We start from the raw sequence: 23,910 nt of genomic DNA on the forward strand, positions 1-23,910 counted from the left end.
GGAGGAGGAGGGGGAGGAAGAGGAGGTCTAAACCAACTCATGCATCTGGGAGGACATGATAGCTTTGTCCGCTGCAGATGCCCTTCAACCCTGGCATGTGGTCATGCTGCAATGGGAAATTCCCTCCTTCTCCTTTTTAGCATCATGTTGTTATCCTCTCTTACCTCCAAATCCTCCTGTTTATCTCTCTTGCCTGACACAGGAGAACTGACAACTGTTCCGTTGTTTGTCTACCAAGATGTGGTTAAAAGGAACTTTGGTTTCTCAGGGAATAGAATCTTTTTAAGCAAGAGACAAAGAAAATGAGTGGACAGTTAAAAACAAGGGTCCACATAGAACTGGATGCTTTACCTCTGGCCTGTTATATCAGCGGCTAGGGGTTAAGACCATCAGCTCGGAAACCAGACTAACTGTGGTTAGGTCTCTACTCCCTCTTCATGTGACAGTGAGCCACCACTCACATGCCTGCTGGGAGAAATATGTGAGACAGTGTACCTTAAAGCACTTAGCATAGTGCCTGGTGACCAGTAAGAGTGCAATCCATACTAGATAATTGCCTTTATCTTGGAGTCATTGGCAGGCAACAGGTTTGCAAAAAAGCATTCAATTTAAATCAGGAAATCTAGGTCTGCCAAGGGCTCTAACACTAAGCCAGTCAGTCCACCTCTTTGAACCCCTGTTTCCTCATCAACAAATTGGGGATAATCAAACCCATCTGGCAGAATTGTTCCAAGCTTCAGGGAGCTACTGCATGGGGAAAGTGCTCTCAAGCTATTATGTGATATGCTAGCATCACTTAATGTAATCATTTCCAAGCTAGCTCCAGTCCTCTGGGATTGCTAGGCAGATGCCATCTACATAAGTTTGTTGAGAATATAAGCTATGCCAGTCATTGGGTAATACCTAAAAGTACCCTAAGAGTTTAATGATGCAAAGCCTCCAAATTGATAGTAAATAGCATGGCTTCCTTTCAGCTGAAAGTTTACAGTGGTTTGAGCCCTTAAAACTACAACTTAGTGTGGTCATTTGTCACCATTAAAACTCATGCTGAGATTTAATTGCCAATGTGACAGTATCAAGAGGTGTAGGGGCCTTTCAAAGATGGTTGAGGGTCATGGAGTCTCTACCCTCACGTACAAATGAACGTAGCTCCTTGCAAGAGTGAGAGTGCACTGTGACAAAGCGAGTTCTGCTTTCCTTGGCTCTCTCTTGCGTCCATTCTCATCACGTGATCTCTTCTGTATGGGCTATTTATCCTTCCTCCCACGGTGAACCAAGCAGATAGTGACATGATACACTTGGGCTAGCAGAAACCATGAGAGGAAATAAACCTCTTTTCTTTACAAATGGTTCAGTTTCCGGTGTCCCATTATAGCAGCAGAAAATGAATTGGAGACACCAAAAGATGAAGCAGTCTGGGATCCCCAGATAGACATCACAATGACAGCCATTCATGGGCTGCTCAGACCTGACCCAAGCATGCCAATGGAGTATCCAATGATCTGAATGCCTGGCTCACATTAGAGAAATTTTCAACCTTCGAGGTTGATCTCTGGAGGTCCTTGTCACTTTGGTCACTCTCCAAGGTTAAGTGAACTGACTCACATGAGTTCTGGGGTAGGTGAAGCATCTTTATCCTGAGTTCTCTTAACTCATGGAAGTCTTGGGAGGTTATAAAACAGGAGAATAAAAGGGAAAACGACAATGGTAGAAATCTGAAAGAACGAGGAGACAACTCGGGCTTTCCCCAACCAGCTTTGCCTCCTCAGGTAAAGGGAGAGGAAGGGTGGCAAGGTTGCACCAGAGCAGCTCTGAAGAGGAAGCAGTTTGAGGAAGAATGGGCTGCAAAGCTCAGGGGAGGTTCCCCGCTCCTGGGGAGGGGAGAGACACATACACTCAGCTGACCACAGGACAGCAGCTCTTTGTGGATGCCTCTGGTCTGAGGAAGGGGTCACAGGCCAATACTACATGGGGTAGGAGGCGGAACCCTAGGCAAAATTGGGAGAGAGGCAATGCTGGACCCCATCCTCCTCTTCATGCTTTGAGCTTTACCCCATTTCCTCTTAGCTGTGGTTAATGGGGGGGGAGGTCCCTTGCATGTAATTTCTACCTTTCTGTTCAACTAAGGACTCACTGTGGCTTACCAGAGGCCCAGAGCCTCTTCCTGCCCTCCCTTACCCTCTCCTCCCTCCTCAAGCTCTCTTTTCTATTTCCCTCCTGTCTATTGCTTCCCGCCTTTCTTTTTGGGTCCCCTGTTAGCTCTTGCTGTCTCTAATGTCTCCCCTCAGAATCCACACATTCAAAACTGCTTCTTCCCTGCTCCTCCCTGCTCAACACCCTCCCCATTTCTCTCTTTTCTGTACTCCTCTTTGCTCCCCTCCTCCTGTTCCCATTTCTCTGCTCCCCTTCCTCCTCTCTGACTTCTCCTTCCCCTCCCTTTTGCTTCTCCTTCTGCTTTCCTGGTCTAACCTTTGTCAGCCCATCCTTTCAAGATTGAGATTTTGATTCTCTGCGTCTGGCTTTTAGAACTTGTCAGGTGGAATCAAATCATAAGTATAGCTGTCATAAAGCCCAACTCTTGTGTCTGGGAAAGAATAAATAAGGTAGGAAGAATGGGTGGTTCGTGTCTGAATGTAAGATGGACCTAATGATAAAGCCATTGTGTTGTAAATTTTCCATAAATATAGACTGCTTGTATTTCTCTGTAGCCTCCATACAGCCTAGCCAAACTCCCAAGATATGAAAACTACTCAGTCACTATCTATCAAAGTACTGACTCAACCAATAGATGAACGAATAGAAACATAAGTGTGGCCTTATTTCACTTGAGCACATATAATCATGGTAGCAATGGAGCCAGAGAGTAGAGATGTATGCCTATGGTGAGGCTTGGAAATCCTCTGGTGAAAGTACACATTTGCTTACAGTTAGCCTAACTATGATTAAAATGTAAGTGCTGCTTCTTGCCCTCTGCAATGAGCTAGCATTTTCCTTGCTGACATAACTAATTGTCTTGATAAGCCCACTTTTATAAATACAAGTAGACTTCCCACGCACAGCTTCTACAGACCAAGCATTGGCTCCACCCATGTCCCTCAATGAGGCAAGATTATCTACCTTTCTCTGCATCTGACCTGTTCACTGCTGCTCCTGCACAACTCTCTCACACACACACAATAAATGTTGCTTTTGTGCCTTCTTCATGCCAATCTGTGTGCTGAGCACTTTATCAAGATTATCTCATTTAATTCATATAACACTCCAAAGAAGGTACCAGTATTATCTCTGCTCTTCAGATAAGAAAACTAAGGCCAAATTTGCTAAATCTGTCTGGTTTACACTACCGAATGTGTTCCAGGGCATAGGCATTGCAGTTCTGAAACCAGGATGGTCCCAAGCAAGCCATCCCACATTTCTTAGGGCTGGGGAATTTCCCCAAGACATGGGATTTTTAATGCTGAAACTGGGCGAGCCCCATGCACACTGGATGAGTTGATCACCCTACTCGAGTCACATGCCTGAGGCCACACAGCTGGTTCACATTACAGTCAAAACCATCCTATCTGACTCCACAGCCCTATTTCTAACTCCCCAGCCTTGCCCAGACAACCACTTATTCTGAATTCCTGGCCACCCCTAACATATCCGGCAGTCATACCCCAGCACCACTGTGTTAGTCCACTGTCCATCACTGTACCAAATACCTAAGATTATCAGCTTATATGGGGGTTATAGCTTGGTAAAAAGCAAAGAACAAAAGAGAGAGAGACCAAGATTACTCCCTCTCTTTCTCTCTCTTCCTTACACACACACACACACAGCAATAAATTATATTAAAACCTCCCATTAGGTCCTATCTTTTAAAAGTTCTACCACCTCCCCTCAGTGTCAAGCTGGGACCAAGCCCTTAACACATTAGCCTTTGGAGAAACATTGACGATCCAACCTATAGAAACTTATCTTCCAGAAAAGCCTCTTCTGAGCATGGTAATGGATGCCTATAATCCTAAATACTAGTGGAGTAAACATCAGGAGGATCATGGTTCAAAGCCAACCTGGGCAAAATAGCAAGATTCCATTTCAACCAATAAACCAAGCTCATACCTGCAATCCCAGCCACTGGGAAGAAAAGGTTAGGAGGATCAAGGTCTCAGGTCAGCCCCCGGCAAAAATGTAATATCCCTGTCAAAAAGTAACTTAAAAAAATAAAAAGGATTGGGGACATGCTCAAGTGATACAGTCTGACCCTGGCTAGCATGAAACTCTGAGTTTAAATCCTGGTGTTACCAAAAGACACTCTTTTCCACTAAAAACAACAATGTTAACTCCCACTGGGTTAAGTACTATCTAAAAGCATCCTGAGTCACTTCCAAATTTCTCAAGTCCTTCCCCTCCTTGCAATTCATTTTACCACCACCCTGACCCAGATCTTCAGCCCTGGATTTTCAGACCACAAAGATTTTTCTGTCTCCAAGTGTCCACCCTACTATATGCATACCCCAGATTCCTTCTGTCAAAGGGTAGACCTGAAAGAATTCACAGCACCACCACACATCAAGCTGTTAAGAAGCTAGGAGGAAAGCATTAACTGACATCAAAACAGCACCAGGGAACAGCTCAAACACACGCATCTTCCTAACCCATGGGTCAGCAAGCTTCCAAAGGCCCTGCTTTGCCCCCATGGTTCCTCTCAGAGAAAGAACAAGTCCTACATTTGCATCTGGTGCCATTCTAGGCTCCTGGAACTCCTGGCTAGTCTAACAAGGACTGTGCTGACAGGCTGGTCATCACCAAGGAGACTACCATGGAACATATGCCAGGGATATAAGGCTTGCTCGGGGGAAACCAGGGGAAGCAGACACAGGGACCCCAACAAGCAGCTTTCACTCTTTTACCTCCTTGCAGCCTACCCCACCCCCACCCACCCCAACCCCATGCAACCTCTTCTCAGTAACTTTCCAGAATATGCATTGCCAGTATCAGGACTTGGAACATCAAAACTATTCAATCTCACTTCCCATCTATTCCATATAAGTGGGTCTTGTGGGGTGTGTGTGTGTGTGTATGTGTGTGTGTGTGTGTGAGAAAGAGAGAGAGACAGAGACAGAGAGAGACAGAGAGAGAGCTTGCTTTAGGGCTTGAACTCAGGGTCTGGATGCTGTCCCTTAGCTTTTTTGCTCAAGGCTGGGGCTCTACCACTTGAGTCACAGCTCTACTTGTAGCTTTTGGTGATTAATTGGAGATAAGTCTCACAGACTTTCCTGCCTGCAAACCTTGATCCTCAGATTTCAGCATCCTAAGTAGCTAGGATCACAGGCATGAGCCAACAGCACCCAGCTTGATTTCTTAATAAGATTGTCAGGTCCTTATTTAGGAAAAGGAAGAGACCCCACGGAAACAGAAGAAGGAAAATGTGAAGGTAACAGGGGAGTAAATATAATTAAAGTATGTTATATATGTTTATGAAAATGTCATAATGAAACCCATTAAAGTGTACAAAACTGCTGGGCATCAGTGGCTCACAGCTAGAACACTGGCTACTTGAGAGGCTGAGACCTGGAGGACTGGTTCAAAGCCAGCCTAGGCAGGAAAAGTCTTCAGGATTCCATCCCAATTGACCATAAAAAACCTGGATTGAAATGGCCAAACATTAGCTATGGGTGACAGCATGAGGCCCCAAGTTCAAGAAGTACAAAACAAAATGTCTTGGGGAGTGTAATGCCAGAAAGTCTTTCTTCGGCTCTCCACAATTCATCTGACCTTGTGACGGACACAATGAGAAATCCTTAGTGAGCTGAGTTAAATTGGTCACAACAGACACTCTGCCACAAACAATCCTCCATCATAATATTTCCCCTCTGATCCCAGGATGCAGAGCGGTCCTTCTGACAAAGGAAACCCCAACTGTATACTATTTTTATTGCACTCTAGGAGGTCCAGAACTGACATAAAATGACCCATTTACATTTCTTTATTCCACCCCTGCAAAGGAATCCGCCTTCTTCCCAAGCTCTTCTCCAAGCCCAGGATATCTCAGAGAATCTAATCACCACCTTCCAAATCCTCCCTGTCACTCCACCCCCTCAGCCAACTACACACACCACCTCAAGCACTGAGCCACAAGTCAAATTTTCAAAGTTCAAGACTAAAATGAAGGAGCAGGTGACTCATCTTTCCTTGATTCAAAGTGCTCAGGGTTTTCTAGAGCAGCCTGACACCCCTGGGTAGGCCTCTTCCCCCAGGCGAGAGAAAATTAAAGGACTCCTACTTCACCAACTGTATGCCCAATGGACCACAATTACACTGTCCTGATCTGTGAACTTGGCCACATTAATCTCACTGCTCTGGGCGTAGGGTCTCTCCACTGCCAAGTGAAGGGCCCCTCCACATGCACATTCTCTAACTAGCTTCCTTCTCACTTCCTGGGAACCCTCCATAGTACAATCTGATTCAAAACCAATTCCAGCCCCTATAAACTCTTCTGTCCCCAACATGCCTCTCCCATTGCCAGGAAAAAAGGTGCAGAAGATGAGTAGGTGCCGGCGGCTTACATCTGCAAATCCTAGCTACTCAAGAGGCTCAGATTTAAGGATCAAGGTTCAAAGTCAGCTTGGTGGGAAAGTCCAAGAAACTATTATCTCCAATTAACTTCCAAAAAACCAGAAGTGGAACTGGGCCTCAAGTGGTAGAGTGCCAGTATTGAGCAGGAAAGCTAAGGGACTGCTCCTAGACTCTGAGTTCGAGCCTTAAAGCAAACACACGCACGCACGCACGCGCAGTGCAGGGATTATTTCTTTTCCTTAATTTCACCTGAGAGAAGCTGATGTAAATAGCCAGTTCACTCAAAATGGAAAGTTCCCCATTCCCTAACAAAAGGGCAATAATCCTCAGGTACTCTCAGCTGACCTATGAAGGTAAAGCTTCTCAAAAAAAACTTTAGTGGCTTGATTATAGCTATCATCCCCAGCCTATGCTATTTACAATCTCAGAAGAGAACTGGAAGCAGATCAGGAGCCTCCCTCTGCAAAGCCAAACCCAACTTTGGACTTCTCTTTTCAATGATATACAAGATCCCATTGGACATTCTTTGCAAAGGAGGAGGAAATTCTGCTTATACCACAACTGCTTTCTTGATAAATAAAATTCTCTTTGGATCTGCTGAGAACCTATATATGTATGTATGTATATAAAATAGCTCATATATATATATATATACAAAATAGATCATACACACACACAAAATAGCTCATAGCAAAATGTGGAAAGAGAGACAGGAAAAGCTAAATTATTCTCCATAGCTAAAAAGAAATGAGAATTCAGGAAGAAAAGAATGATAAGAGAGGATGACGGATAGAAGCAGTAGCAAACTGGGTGAGAATGCGGCTCTATGTGTGATTCAGCAGCCAATGAAAAAGCTCAGGGATGGAAGACCAGAGCCTAGAAGCCTGTTTTCAACACGGAGTTGTGAATTGTTGAAATCTCCTCCCAACTCTACTATAAAATCTTTTACAAACTACCTTGAATGAGTGGTGTTTATGTGTTTGGGGTGATGGAACTCTGGAAAAAGGATTCATTTCAGGTATGGCCCAAAATGGACTGGCACAACAAAATGAACAGAACTACTTTACAAAAAAAATGAGGGAGGGACACTTCGTAGCTAGACTGATTATAAGAAAATGACTCCGAAAATACTTGGAGAAACTGCTGATTGTACTGAACTAGTCATTCTTCAAGCTCATCCTTTCTAAATGTGTGAAAATTAACCCCCCACATACATACCATGCACACTTATGTGTGTATTCACATGCACGTGTGTGTGACACATGCACACACTTGCACGTATGTGTGCGCGTGTGTGTGTGCGCACGCACACACACACACACACACACACACTGCAGGAGAACATTTGACCAAACCTAGGCCCAGACATAGGGAATGGGCTGACAATGGGCTGGTGCCCCTAGAATCTAAGAGTCCCCTCCCCAAGGAACAGAGGAAACAGCAGTTTCAAAGTTACAGTTACAAAGGAGTATGAGGATGCCCCACAAGTGCACTTGATGGGGAGAGAGGCTAAGCAGAAGAGTTTGAACTGATGACGTTTTAATTTCTCTTAATGGTCTAATACTTTTGTATAGGATATTTGGAAATACCTAAAAACTTGTAACACCTCCGTGAGGGAAATTGGCTTCCCTGGTAACTAACTCCATTGAAACTGCTAAAGAGTGTGGGAAAAAGAAAGAAAAGCTAAGAAAGCTAAGAAAGAAAGTAAGGAGGGCTCAATGGTGGGAAAGAACCAAATTACTGGCAAACAGAGTATCATTCCAGAGAAAAATGGATACTAGCTATGTTAGAGAACACTTCCATGAACTGCTAATTGGAAAGAAACAGCCCATGAGTACAGTCTAACCTCAGATTGCCCAGACCTTACAGCTTCTGCCTTTTCATGTTTTATGTTTTCAGTTTCACTCACTTTCCCACATGTGATTACTGAGCATTCAGTGAGAGTCAGCTGAAGATACAGACAAGACCTTGCTCTTTGGGACTTCACACAGACAACACAGGAAGGGAAGACGTGAATGAATGAGATTAGATGACTGAAGATGAGAAGGAATGACTACAGTGGGATAATCTTACAACACATCTTGAGGTAGATATTCTTTTGCAGCAAGGGCAGAAGGCCTCTCTGCAGAAGGCTCATTTGAGCTGAATACAAACAATGAGAAGGGGCCAGACTTGAGGAGGTTCTGGACACAGCTTCCTGAGCAGAGGGGAGATATGCACAAGCCTAGGTAAATCAGAAAGGTCTGTAAGATAGAACTGGAGATGAGGTTGGGCAGAAAGAACAGAGAGGTTCGTCTTCCAGGACTGTGAAAGCCCACTAATGGGGCAGCCATCTGGAGTGCTGTCATGGTCAGAAGTCATTTTCCTGAGCTGAGAGAGACCATCTCTTTAGAAAGAGCAATCTGAGGGAGCTCAGCACCCATGGAAGCTGCAGGACTTGTGCTTACAGTGAAGATCCACCAGAGGGCTCCATGAGGAGACTCCTGTCCTGCCTTTTTCCTCCCGTCTCTGACGCTTTTCCTGTTGGAAGGTAGAAGCACTTTTTCCCATTGAACAAAAGCTTCTTTACAAAACAGCCACTGTACTTTAAACACACACACACACACACACACACACACACACACACACACACACACACACACGGAACCAGCAGCAACCAACACAATAGGACAGCCCTGAAAAAAGTCAGTGCTGCCAGCCTAATGGCTGAAAGAGGCAAGGCCTGTTAACCAATGAGCTCCTCAAAGGTGCATCCTAAATCCCATGTGTTCAAAGCCCTGTGCTCAAATACAACTGATTTGGTCACCTCCTTTCTAGACAGGCAATCCTGGGGAGGGGGGAAGATAAATAATGCCAGTAGCCTAGGCCAAGACCAAGTGCCAGCTTTCCAAGCAGCAGATCTGCCCAGAAGCAATGACTTATAAGCACTTAAAACACTACAGGGGCCAGGTGCTGATGACTCATGCCTGTAATGTTAGCTACTCAGGTGGCTGAGATCTGAGAATTGCCATCTTCGGCAGGAAAGCCCTTAAGACTCTTATCTCCAATTAACCACCAGAAACCCAGAAGTGGCTCTGTGGCTCCAAGTAGTAGAGCATTAGCCTTGAACAAAAGAGCACAGGGACAGCACATAAGCCCTGAGTTCGAGCCCCATGACCAAAAGAAAAAGAAAACAAAAAAGCCGCTGGAGGGGTAGTGTGCCTGTGGATGTGGCTGGGAGAGGAGGAGGGGCAGAATAAAAAGGTAAACACTGCTTGCCACACAAACTAAATAGATTATCTATTAAGTATGATTAAATAAAGGCAAGAATTGCTCCTGGTTCACACACCTGCCATACATGTTTCATGGTGTGAAAGAAGGGACTTCAGCCTGCCTCTGGAAGTGGAGACAAGTGGAACTTACCAAGGAGCCCCAGGGCCCAGGAACCTTTGTGAGCACCCAGAGAGAGTCCAAAGGGCCAAAGGTAACTGCTCTCTCAAACTCTTGCACTCTAATCTTGGCCATGGGAATTCTTGCCTGCTGGAATTCTTTTCCTTCTTTTCCATCTATTGGAATTAACCTCAGACCCTTGCCTGAACTCCACAGACCTTGGTACTGGTTGTAGTCGTGTCTGGATCTGTGTCTCTCATCAGAGGAGCACCTTCCTGAGTCTAGGCCTGAGTGTCCTCTGCATCTGAGTCCCCTCCCACCTGCTGCCACATGTCTGCCGTAAAGCCTGGCACCTGGCCAGCCCTTCACAAATGCTCATTGAACTAAATTTTGTCGTGGAAACAGGAAACGCAACCATGAGACCCAGGGGACAGTCTGTACCGTGAGAGGAGCGTTGAGTGACACTGTCTCTGGAGATCACCTGCTTAGCACAGAACACAGCCTTCAGTAATGGCATTTGGGCATTTGAGATTGTTTTCCCCTCCTGTGGGACAGAATTTAAGCTTAGTCCCCTTTGCCCTCATATCCCTCCTCCCTCCCTACAGTAATGCCATGATCCCTACATGACTCAAACCACAAGAGGTCTGCACTGGGCAACTGTGCCTAGTGGCACAGAAGTAGAACCATTTGCTGAGGTGGAAAAGCCATGTATTCTCTTCAAAATGAAGGTAACCTATAACTCCCCAAACCAACCAAAATAGAGGAATTTTAATAAACTCCTCAGGGAGGTCGGGATTTTTATACCCTTGCTTAAGAGTCTTGAGGAAAGAATTTTGAGGGTCTCAGAAGCCATTGGCAGGGAGTTAAAGTGGACTCCGTCCCAGGAGTCAAAAGGACAGATTCCAGAAAACTGTGCTGTGGGTCAGAATGAGCAACACTCCCTTCACCTTTGACCTTCAGGACTAAATGCTGGGCCTTTTTAGTCATGAGCTTTATATGATGGGTGAGGCTATGGACACTTCACAAAGCTGGTGGCTCAAGGTGGCCAGTTTGCTTCCTGTTTGCATCCCCTCAGAGTCATGCTGTGATTAGAACTTAGAATCTTCTACAGGTTGACCCATTGTAACAAGGAGTAGTTGGGGAGGTGGGAAAGAAGGGATGGTAAGGGAAAAACAAAAGAGGAGGCAAAATTCTCAAGAGGAAATGTACTCATTACCTTACTCATGTAACTGTAACCCTTCTGTAAAGTATTTTTACAATAAAAAAATGTATTAAAAAAAAGAACTTAGAACCTTCCTCTGGGAAAGAGTGAGGATGAGTAAGTGAATTTGGGAAGAGGATGACAATGTTGCCAAACGCATTTCTAAAACAAGTCTGATATATGCAATATATTATGTATCTAATATAGGTGCACACACAAACATGTGACAATATTATTTTCAGTTATCTGTTCTCTACATTTTCCTGACACTGATACACACACACACACACACACACACACACACACACACACACACGCACTTTTAGTCCATTTTGGCAATTCTCATTGGGAAAAACAAAAAGTAAAGAAGAATCTTGAAAACAATATGATGATTTGTGTGTCTTCCTTGCCCAGAAAAGGCTCTTGGTTAACTGTTTTGGCAATCCAAAGGTCTGCTGGGCTAGGCCATCATCTCTTCACCCTCTTCACCGTGATTCCTCTAACTGTCTAGAAGGATAAAGCATGACAGACTGCCCTCAGGGTAAAGCCCAGGGCCTGGTGCTGTTGAAGGACATTCGTCTTTCCCCTACTTTCCTTGCTGTCAGCAGCTGGCACTGGGCAGTCTGGCAGTCCAAGAGCTTTTCATGATATCTGTAAGAATCACCCTGGCTGAATCTTCTTCCTAAGGCATTATTCCTTTCAGTTATCACCCCTGGAAAGGGCTTACAATGCCTGAATATTCTACAATGGTGGTTATTTTTGCCATGGCTAGACTGTTGAATCAAGATTATCTTAAAAAAAATGTTTCTTCTGGCTAAAACAATTCAGTTGAGGAAAGAAGAGTCTGTTCAACAACAGTGCTGAGATAATTGTCTATCTATGAGTGAAAGAATGAATCTGGCATGATGGTCAGGTGTGCAGAGATCCAGTGCCTACTATGTAAGCATTCTAGGAGCCCCATTAGGGCCCCCCCTCTCAGTAATTGCCCAGGTATCTCTAACCTTGTTTAGGACAAATGATCTAAACAGATTGTGTATAGATATTTTTTTTGAGGCGACAGAGGAGGAGTCAACTCAGTGCCTATCACTTGGAGAAATTGCTCTACCACTTAGGCAACACCTCTGGTCTTTTTTGCTGTCATTATTTTTTTTGGCTGGCTGTGGGACTTGAACTCTGGGCCTGAGCACTGTCCCTCAGCTCTTCAGCTCAAGGAGAGCACTCTACCACTTGAGCCACAGCTCCACTTCCAATTTTCTGGTGGTTAATTGAAGAGTCTCATGGATGTTCCTGCCCAGGCTTTGAATCATGATCCTCAGATCTCAGCCTCCTGAGTAGCTAGGATTACAGGTGTGAGCCATTGGTGCCTGATCCTGCTGTGGTTATTTTTCAGGTAAGGTCTTACACTTTCTTGCCTGCACTAACTTCCAACTGTAATCCTCCTATGTATACCTCCGAAATATCTGGGTTTATAAATATAAGCCACCAGACTCTCTGGGACTTCTTAATACACCTAGGATTCTGCTTGTAACCCTTATAGTTCATACCTACCCAGCTAAACCACAGACCTTAGGTTAAAATTCCATGCTGGTCTTCCCTCCCACAGAGCTCAACAATTCAGGGCTCCAAATAATACTTCTCAATGTAGATGACTCCCCATGGGGGGAGTGTCCCTCTCCTCTCCCTTGATCTCCACTTCACCTGTATCTGTATTTAAACGATTTGTTTTTTCCCTTCCCCTCCACAAATTATACTGACATCAAATACAGTGAAAGCAGGGATTATACCATGGGGGAGGGACAAACAAAGCAACAAAGAAATAATCTTATAAATGTGTTAGATACAATCACATGAAAGAAAAAAAAACATTTGAATACATATCTTAGGGTTCATTTCCCGAACATCAACTTATCTGAACTTTTCTGCTTGACTCAGACATATACTAGTTATTGCAAATAAGGGAAACCATGGGACCTATGTTTCTTTGGGCCTGGCTTACTTCATTTAATATAATTTTTTCCAAGTCTTTCCATTTCCCAACTTCCCCTTTTCTGACACAGCCCTGTTCATCCCATTACCCAGGCTCAAATCTCAATGTGATCTTCACTTCTTCTTCTTACCACCCCTCCCCCAACATCTAATCAGGTTTATGTAATTGTTCCTCTATCCTGACCACTTGTCATTGCTTTATTAGATCCAAGCTCTCATTCTGAGGCCTGGGCTACTGCAATAGAGTCTCTTGTGCTTGCTTAATTTTTTGTCTTTGGGTGGTTTTTTTTTTTTTTTGAGCTACAGATTTACCTGATAGAAGAGCAATTTTGAGCATTACACTCTCTGACTTGAGAAATCTCACTGACCTGTCTTGAGATTTCTCTTATATCCAACCAATTGATGAACAATCCAAAGCCTTCTAGTCTTTGATCCCAATCAACCCTTTGGCTTTCTCTCCCACCTTTCCCCAGAGACTCCGTTCTGGCCAAGTGTCCCCACTAACATTCCCTTCACTTCCTGCCTCTTTCCCTAACTACTATGCCACCCTGGTAAGCAAGCTAAGCCAGCTCAGCCTTCAAGCACTACCCAGTGGTGACTTCTATGGGGCCATCTCTGATCACCCAGTGATCAAACACCTAATCATCGCTTGCAGAAAGTTACTTACTAATATTGTGCATTTGCCATTCTTCTGAATGCAGAGCACAGTGTTCTGAACAAAATTCTTCCTTAAGGATATGGGTCATATTTAGCAGTGAATCACTTTGGGGAACTTTTTCCTTATACCCCACTTGGGACCCCAAACTCAATATTTTGAAAAGTTTCCACTGATGATTCTGATGCACTTCACTGATTAAGAGCTACTGAATAACAGATGAAGCTAAAATACACTAAGCATTTGCTATGTGCCAGGCACTAGAAGTGAATCTCATGTGATCCTCAAGACCCTTTGAGATGGCTGGCTTTATCTTCTCATTTTTTGGATGAGAAAACTTAAGCTTAAAGAGATTGAGTTATTAGCTATGGAAGGTCCCTTAAAAATAAACAAATTAGATTAAATTAAGGTCCTAGAAGGTCATTTGCAAGCTACTTGAGAAACAAGAGTGATTTTTCCATGAAAATGTATGTCCAGATTTAGCAAGGTGGGGGCCAATTTCTCCTCTCCATAGCTTTGCAGCCTTGAATAAATTATTTGCCTTTTTCTGAATTTTTTTAAAGTAATGGTGAGGAATAAATGTGCTAACACATGAAAACTGCAGAGTAGGCATAATACCAAATGCTCAATGGATTAGGTATAATACTATTATTATTGTATTTAAAGTATGCATCAACCAAAGGTATTTGTTCTTAGTTCTAGTCACAGTGGTGGACTGAGCGTCAAAATTAATAAATTAATAAATTAATTTATTAATAAATTAATAAATAGCAACCAAGGGACTTGTAGATGCCAGAGATTGGACTGAAGAGGCAAAGAGATCTCCTAGCTCTCAAACTTCTCTTTAATATTAACCAAGAATGCTGTAGTTCTGCTTTCTTTCCTTTGAAATGCAGTTGGGGGTGGGGAAAGGAAATGATTATTAAACTATTGTAATATGTGTGTTATTTTGCAGCAGGAATACAAACATATAAACCATCTCAGCTACTGAGCCTGCACTGGCCTACAGGTGCTATTTTAATTCAACCCTTAACTTTGCATAGCATCTGTGAACTTCTATACTCTTTCACTTGATCCTGAGAGATGGGACTCATGGCTGTTGGGGTACAAATGTAGAAACTGAGTCTCAGAGTCTTGCCCAAAGTCACTTAGCCAATGAGCTGCTTTGAAGCAAAACTTCTGGAGAACAGCTATTCAAAATGAATAGACAGTGTGGGGAAAAAAGACACTATGGCCTTCACCTCTTCTTTTTTTTTTTTGTTGTTTTGGGTTTTTTTTTTTTTTTTGGCCAGTTCTAGGGCTTGAACTCAGGCCTGGGCGCTGTCCTTGAGCCTCTCTGTGCTCAAGACTAGTGTTCTACCACTTGAGCCACAGCACCATTTCTGGCCTTTTCTGTTTATGTGGTACTGAGGAATCGAACCCAGGGTTTCATGCATGCTAAGCACATACTCTACCACTAAGCTACATTCCCAGCCCCTCACCTCTCCTTTCTACTTCTTGCTTGGGGTCAACACATTATAACTAGAGCCAACAGTCATATGGTGACTTTGAACTTGGAAACAATACACAAAACAGGAATACAATAGCCTACCACAGTGCCTTCTTGTAACATTAGCCCAGCCCTAGACAGCCTAGCTCTGACTTTTTTATATGAAAAAGATAAAGATAGTAAAGTGTAAAGACAGCATAGCTGGTCTTTGTTTCTGGCCCTTACCAGCACTCCAGAGCTGCTATCCAGGATCATTTATACTTGCATCAAACTTTTAACAGTCACCAATAGGGATGCTGTTTAACAAGGATGCTACATCTTTCTAATTAGGCCTAGGAGTCACTCTCTCTCCTTTCCTAAGAGGGGCTCATACTATCCTTTCCTGGGTAAGCCACTAAAATGACAACTATAAAAAGCACAGAAGCACATTTTGATTGAAATGCAAAAATAACTGTATATGAAACCCTAAAATGTAATATCTGAAAATAAAAATGTAATTTTGCAGAATCATGGTTGATTTTTTTTATCCTTCTTTCAACATTATCTTTAATATTACTTTCCCAACATTCAAATTAAAGCACCGAAGAATTGTTTAAATGGTGAGTGTTCCAATTCATCTCTTTTGCTATTTAGTTGCTATTAAACATACTCATTTGGAGCCAGGTATAATCCTGGCTATCAGAAGGCTGCAATCTAAGGATAGCAGTTCAAAGCCAGCCTGGACGGGAAAGTCCATGAGATACTTATCTCCAATAAAGTACTCAGAAAAAGCCAGACGTAGAGCTGTGGTTCAAGTGGTAGAGCCCTAGCCTTGAGCAAAAGAAGCTGAGGGACAGCACTCAGGCCCTGAGTTCAAGCCCCAGGACCAGCAGGGGAAAAACAACAACAAAAAAAAACCCAGGAAATACAAAGTTACTGAGTATTTGAGATCATCTCCAGATGATGTTTAGTATGTGAGCAGTTGAAGAGTTTAAATTCATGAAATAAAACTCAGGAAGCAAAGGCTTCTCCCTGAATTTGGTCAATTATCTGAAGGGGCTGGACTGTGAGGGGTAAAATGGCCAAAACAGTACAACCAGGAGGTCTGGCCACACCACAGAAGAGGCCCAACCAAACCCTAGTCCTCCTGTTTCTTCAATCATACTATGAGGGAAATGGCATTGTTCTTAATGTCATCCTTTGATCTCTATTTTCTTTTTCTTTCTTCTGTTGTTGATGTTGTTGTTGCTGCTACTGTTGCTATTGTTTATGATAGGGTCTCTCTATGTAGCCCAAGTTGGTTTTGAACTCATGATCTTCTTGCCTCATCTTTCCTGTGCTTGGATTACAAATTTGGCCCACTGTGCCTGGCTAATCCCAATTGTCAATTAACTTTAGCCTTATGGTCCAGTAGAGACAATTCAGGGTATGTCAGACTCACTCTCTCAGTGTTTCCAATTTCCTAAAAGAACAATATGCTCGACATTCACGTCCTTTCTGGATTCAGAATTTGGGCCATGTGGTTTCCCATCGAATTCTTCTGAGCCTTATTCTGTATGAAGCTGGAGGTAAGTGCTAGTCAGGGAGAAATCCATTTCATTTGCAGACACATGGGCCCTCTGGAAACATTTGAGTAGGAGAAGGAAATGAGGAACAGAGGGAGGACAGTGGATGCTTGTCGGGCCATGCACTGAACTCTTCCTAGGCTTTTGTTGTATTCTCAGTTACCTCCCTTGCATGGTGACATCACTTTCTCTGCAGGGCCATGAATGAGTGGAGGCTGGCTTGTAGAGTGAACTAGCCAGTCAAGGCCTCACTGCCAGGAAGTTCTTTCCAACACAGGCAGGTCCAGATCTGCTTCACTCTAAGGTCCACAGTCTTTCTATTACACCAGCAATGGATTCAAGAGCACACTAAGCACACTGAACCCTTTCAGATTGCTTTCTAGTTTAGGTAATTAACTTTCTTTATATGAAGAAACACCCTGTCCTGGGAAGTGAGGGAGAAGCTCTAAAGAACAATATGACACAGGGGTTCACAGACAATTGCTGATGTATGAGTGACATTTGGGTTAGATACAGGTCCTACTACAGTGTGATCTTTGAAAGGTTTCAATATATCTGTGCCTTGGGTCCCTTGTCTGTACATGGAAATGAAAGTATTACCTCATATGGGGTTGTCGTGAGGATGGAAGGAGAAGGTGGCTGGAACATACTTCCAGCAGAGCCTTCTGCTAAAGACTAATTCCCAAAGATGCCAAAGGAAGGCAGAAAAGCAACAGGGGAAGGAGTGAATCTTGAAGTCAGGAATGTTGAAGAATATCACAATTTTGACACTATGGTATTTGCAATGTCCAGTAGGAAATTAAGTCAAAACCCTGCATTACAGAATGGAACTCACTTTAACTTAGGCTTCCTGGTAATCTATTTGTGTATTGTACCCCCACCTATCTAAGACTTAAAAACATCCTCAGGGTACCTGCTCCTGAGTAACTTCCCACTCACCTGAATCTGAGAGGTATTTGGGGGAACTTGAGTTCCCTGAGTCCCACTGCATCTTTTGCTCAATGTTTCTCAAGAGGATGGTGCATTTTTCCATTCGTAATTTGCATGTTGGTCTCACAATTACATTTTAAAGTTAATGAATAATATTTAGACATTTTTCACATCTTACTTCCTCTCAGTGTTATGTGATATGGATAAAATAACCTGTTTGATGCCAATTTTGCTTTTTACCAGAGAAAACCATGCATAAAATGAACAATCGCTACAGGCTTTGAAATGTAAGCCAATTACACTTTGCTAGAAACAGCATACTTAACTCCTAGCACAAAAAAAAATCACAATACTAAACAACACACTGAACAGTAAGCCATATTACAATCAAAAACAGAAGGACTAAATAAGTCATTCCACCCATGGGTTGTGTATTGTTTTTACAAGTTTGGATTTATGAAATATAAAAACCAAAAGATGAGCAAAAGTTACGTGTGACATAGGCACAGTGAGGTGTCTGTCCTATGACAATGTGATGTCTACGTTACCTAGGACCAGATCCTTGGAAGAAAACACCAGCTATTACCTAGGAAAGGTTGGACCAGACCCTTCTAAAACAAATTCCATTGAACATGTAGGGGGGGGAAAAAAAACCTCTTCATCACTGACTGAGGCTGCCAATTTCATTTTGCCAGAAAGCGAAATAAAAGCTGGACATAGTGGTGCATACGTTAATCCTGGTACTCAAGGATTTGAAGCAGGAAGGTCCAGGATTCAAGGCCAGCCTGAGCTACCTATAAAGGCACTGTAACAAATCACCTATTATTTGACTTCATTAAATAAAATTTCCAGAATAGGACTTGGAGTCATGACTCAGTTGATAGAGTGCTAGCCAATGAGTAAAAACATCAGGTACCAAGTTCAAGTGCTGATCACAGACCTTAAAACAAAAAGTGTCCAGAATAGTCACTTTCATAGAAACAGAGGGCATAGTTGTGTTGTCAAACAAAAGGGTCAGAATCAATGAAGATTTTTTTTTTCTGGAGATCATAGAAATGTTCTAGAATGAGATAATGCTGGTAATTGCCCAAACTAAACTGTTGTAATAAATAAACTGCAAATCATACTTTAAAATGATGAATTTGTGTCCAGTGACTTATATCTCAGTGTAATACAGATATTAAGTATAAAAGTCAGTTAAGAAGTAGGGGAATAAGGAACGGCAAGTAGAATTTCATTTTATTGAATCAACCTTAAGGAAATTAGCTCACAATTATTCCTTCTCTGCTCAGGAAGTGCCTTATGCTGCCGGAGCATTTCAAATTTTTGTTAGTCACTTTATTCCTTTCAAACACCTGGTAAATAAATGACAAATGAATACATATGAAAGTCTACACTTGATTTCCAATAGACAAGTTTTTTTAGATTTTTTTATTCTATTAATACTTATACAAAGGGGTTTCAGTTCCGTAAGTACAATACACCTTGATCATCCTCCCCCATCTTTCACTCTCCCATCCCTACCCTCAAGTTATGTATAGTATACATTGACTGTATTTTCTCATTCTCCTTCCCTCCATCTTTGTACCCCCCCCCACCATCTCCTTACCCCTGACAATGATAAAACATGTTTCAGCTTCCTGGTATTCATTTTGTTAAATGGTTTGTTCGTTGTTCACAGGAGTCATACCATTGGACAAGATTTGTTTAATGCATCCATGTTAGGAAATAGCTGGAAAATCTGCCTGATTTTCCTCCCCATGTAATAAAGAATGGACAAATCCAGCATAATGGCCCAACTAGAAACTGAGTACACAGTGGGATCTTGAAAATAGTTCCAAAACACAAGAGTTTTACTCGTGAATAATTTGAGCCAGGAATTCCAAAAACTTTATAATACCTTCAGTTGTATCCAGGAAAATCTTCAAATCTTTTTAAAGCTATCAAAAGTAAAATTAACTAGATATATCCTTAAAAGGCTAAGGTAAATCTACTCGTGCAGCATACTTAGAAGGGGGAGCTGAATCTAATGGGTACCTGTTGGGATACAGTTCCCAGCACCCACTAATCTACATAAACAGAATCCTGAATTTATACAGATCACAGACACAAAGAGACCACCCTGCTGGTGAGGATCAGAGCTGAGGCTAGCACAGGCTTCTTGATTTCCAGTTCTGTGTCTTCTCTAATCAGCTTTTGCCAAATTCCTATACATTATGCTAATTTCCAACCATATGGGATTTGCTGAGGAAAATGTGGAATTTTCATGTGGTTAAGGTGACCATACTGTTTCCTCCAGATCTACAAATCTTATAAATACTGTAAGCGAAGGTTTGGCCCATACTCCTCACCTTGGCCCGAATTCATGGAACTATTTGAGAAGTTGGAGTTTTCCCCACAAATTTAGCTAACCCCTCAGAGGTGAGCAAATGCCTCCTTAGGTACTAAGTTCAGTGAATGTCATTCATTCTTTGAACTGATGAAGGGATACAAGGGGGAGCAACTTTTGACTTTGGGCTTTGCCAAAAACAATTCATACAATTTATAGCAGAGCTAAGGAAGGTATAATCTGAAAATTGGCTGTCTATTTATTTTCCTAAGACATAAGCAAAGTGTTCTTGGGAGGTAACAGTATCTGGCAAAGGGTAAGTTCTTTTGGAAGCTGGGAGGAAAAAATATCTCTAGGAGAAAAGACAGAAGCCACATGGACAGCGGTGATTGGATGTTACACATCCAGCACCCATTCTGCCCTGTTTTACTAACTATACCTCTCTTCTCCTTCCAGAATCATCACGTCTTTCAGTCCAGAAAATTTGTCCAGATCTGAAATCTACTACCACCACCCAACTCATCCTCTTGAAAGTGATTCTTTGATTGAGATTTAACCAGTACAAAGATTCAGTCCCACCAGTGATTAAACCAAGGATAGCCATATGGAAGCCAAGCCAAAGAGACTCTGCCTTAGCCAAGGAGACATACTGGATTATTTAAAGATTAAATTAATATTTAACTTTATTTATATGTTAAATAAAGCTCCCAAGGGGCAAAATATAGTGGTACACACCTATAAAGCCAGTGGCTTTGGAGGCTGAGGCAAGAGGATCAAAAGTTGGAGGCCAAAATAAACTAGACAACTGTGGAGGGATGGAAAGGAAAAACTGGGAGAGAACAAGGGAAGGGGTAATATTGTCCACAAAAAATGTACTCTTTACCTGACTTGTGTAACTGTAGCCATCTATACATCTCCTTTATGATAATTATTTTTAAAAAATTAAGTTAGAGCCCAGCCTAGTTAAAAGCATAAGATCCCATCTGAAAAGCAAACTATAAAACCAAGAAGGATTAGGGCATGGCTCAAGTGGGTATACCATTTTTCTAGAAAGCACAGGTCATGAATTCAATCCCTACTTCAGAAGAGATAGGGAGGGAGGAAAGAAAGAAGGAAGGAAGGAAGGAAGGAAGGAAGGAAGGAAGGAAGGAAGGAAGGAAGGAAGGAAGAAAAGAAGGAAGGAAGGAAGGAAAGGTTCTTTTTTTACTTGTTAGTTGTAATGCAGGGACAGAGCTCAATGAACACCTGCCTTGTCAGGCATACAGTGTGGAACCACAAAAACCTGGACCTCTGCAATGGGTATAAATTCCATCACTAAGTCACATGACCCATTCCCTATAAAATCAGGAGTCATTCCTCTCCCCTGACAACTAATGGTGACCCCAAACAGCAAGTGATCCCCACATGGGACAGTTCGGGCAACCTGAACTCATCAACAAGGTCAGGGATCATTTCCCCAAGGGAGAAGATTTCACTATCTGCCTGGAAACAGAACTGCCAGGATCATTTATTTCTACTGTGAAATCTCTCAGCAAGCCTTTTACCCAGCAGTTTTCCTAGAAAACACTGCAATGCATGTGCCCTTTTACACCCTGTCTTATCAGTTGTCCAGGGCTGAGCTTTCAGGATAGAATAAGGTTATGACCACACAGCTATCACTTTAAACCCTCTTTAAAATCTGAATGTAACTATTTTTTTGAGTTGGAAACATGTTACTCCCAGAATATTCCTCATTCCACAGAAAGCTGTTCAGATGGCAAAGACTACTAGTTCCAGGGTTCTTTTGAAAAATTGGAAAGCCTTCCACGTCCTTGACATTCGTATAGCCACCCTTGCCTGTGCAGAAAGGTTAAAAGTTAAGAGTAGATCGTAATGTCACTGGCTCATAGCTGTAATCCTAGTACATAGGATACTAAGATTGAGAAGATTTGGTTTGAAGGCAGACAGAAAAGCTCAGGAAACCTCAACGAAGAGCTGGGCCCAGTGGCATGTAACTATCATCCCAGATACAATGGGAATAGACAGGCTGGAAGTGAGACCCTCTCTCAAAATTAACCATCCTAACCAAGGGCTGAAGGCATGGTTCAGTAGTATAGTGAATGTTTTGTAAGCTTAAGGCCTTGAGTTTAAACCCCAGTGCTGCAGAAAGAAAGAAAGAAAGAAAGAAAGAAAGAAAGAAAGAAAGAAAGAAAGAAAGAAAGAAAGAAAGAAAGAAAGAAAGAAAGAAAGAAAGAAAGAAAGGAAGGAAGGAAAGAAAGAAAGAAAGGGAAGAAAGAAAAAGAATTTATAAGTAGCGACAGACAGTCCTGCACTCCCCTGATCATACCTGCTGCCCGCTGTGTGAACTTGAACACATTCTTTAATTTCTCTCAGCCCCATATCATCCCATGTAAAAAGGAATTTCTATAACTGCCCTTACCATAAGTGGATACTGGGGATTGAACAAGATGAAGTGGGTGATGCACTTCACCAAATACCCAGCATAGAACAGGCAGGCAATAAACATCTGCTATCAGCCGGGCGCCAGTGGCTCACGCCTATAATCATAGCTACTCAGGAGGCTGAAGTCTGAGGATCATGGCTCAAAACTAGCCCAGGCAGAAAAGTCCCCATGAGACTCTTATCTCCAATTAATTACTCAAAAACTGGAAGTGGCTTTGTGGTTCAAGTGGTAGAGCACTAGCCTTGAACACAAAGAGGCTCAGGGACAGCACCCAGTCCTGAGTTCAAGCCCTACAACTAACCAAAAAAAAAAAATCTGCTATTGCTTAGCCAGTCCTTTTCTTCATCAGCTGACAGAACTCTTGGAAGAATCTCTGAAGGAGAAATGCAGAAATTCTTGGAACTATTGACAAACAGATAGTAAGCCAGGTCTCTGTGGGATTTGGCCATTTTAGCAGCAGTATTTGGTCCAAGTGGGTAAGCCAGACTCCTAGCCTGCAGATATGGACTCTGAGCTCCATCCATAGGAATTGAAAACTATGCCCAGCAGAATGATGCCTCAATCATGTGATCATCTAACATACTACCCAGAGGGATTAATATATTTACAATAAATTGCTTTTCCCCTACCAATCATGCATAAAAATGAATTCATCTGTGCATTGTAAGCAACAACAGTTCTGAAAAGAATAGTGACACTAGGTTTATAAGACCATGGAATAGGAGAGAACCTGTCCTGGGGAAGGGTGAGGGAAACATTCACTGAGGAAATGAGATTTGAACTGAGTTTTGAAGCATGAATAGGAGTTATATATAGATGAGAACAGCAGATGTCTTGGCTTGGACAACGCTTAAGCAAGCTGCAGAGGTAAGCAAGAGCAAAGAGGCCCATTGACATGAAGTGGAGCTGACAGGCTGGTAGAGAAGCCTGGAGGAGGGCAGGTTGTAAGCGTGAAGGGGGTGCAGACGACTCAGTCAGGCAGGGACATGATAGGGTCGTGTTCTTTGTATTAACAGGAGAGCGCCCAGCACAGAGCAATGTGAATCCAAACACAAAATAAGCTAAGATCTTCTGGTGACTTGTTTGGCTGACAGCACTGGAGGAAAAGACTTGAGGCAGGAGGAAGTTTCAGCAAGTTTAAGCCTGTGGGGATAAAGAACTAAACTGGAAGTGCTGGCGGGGGGTGGGAGGGATGGGGGGGTGTCGATGACGCCAGTGATCATGAGAAATGTGATGAAAGAATGTTTAGAACTGTATGCTTCAGGTTTGAAGCCTAGGGGAGCAGACTGGGACAGCAATAAGGAAGACATCCCATGGAGCAAAAGGGAGGAGGGAGAGAGGTGCAATGAGTCCAATTTTGATCAGTGATTGTGCTAAGCTGAAGGCCAAGTGTACCCATCCTG

General features: G+C 42.8%; 1 long non-coding RNA gene across 1 annotated transcript in view; it reads right to left on the bottom strand.

Moving 5' to 3' along the window:
* LOC105986295 overlaps positions 1-10,214 on the bottom strand; it is a 22,775-nt gene extending 12,561 nt beyond the window's left edge. The window contains exon 1 of the long non-coding RNA XR_001175102.1: positions 9,964-10,214. This is a non-coding gene — a long non-coding RNA (uncharacterized LOC105986295). The remainder of the gene's footprint in view (positions 1-9,963) is intronic.
* Between the last annotated feature and the right edge of the window lie 13,696 nt (positions 10,215-23,910).

This window comes from Dipodomys ordii, unplaced genomic scaffold (assembly GCF_000151885.1).
Source record: "Dipodomys ordii isolate 6190 unplaced genomic scaffold, Dord_2.0 Scaffold34, whole genome shotgun sequence".
NCBI classification, from domain to species: Eukaryota; Metazoa; Chordata; class Mammalia; order Rodentia; family Heteromyidae; genus Dipodomys; species Dipodomys ordii.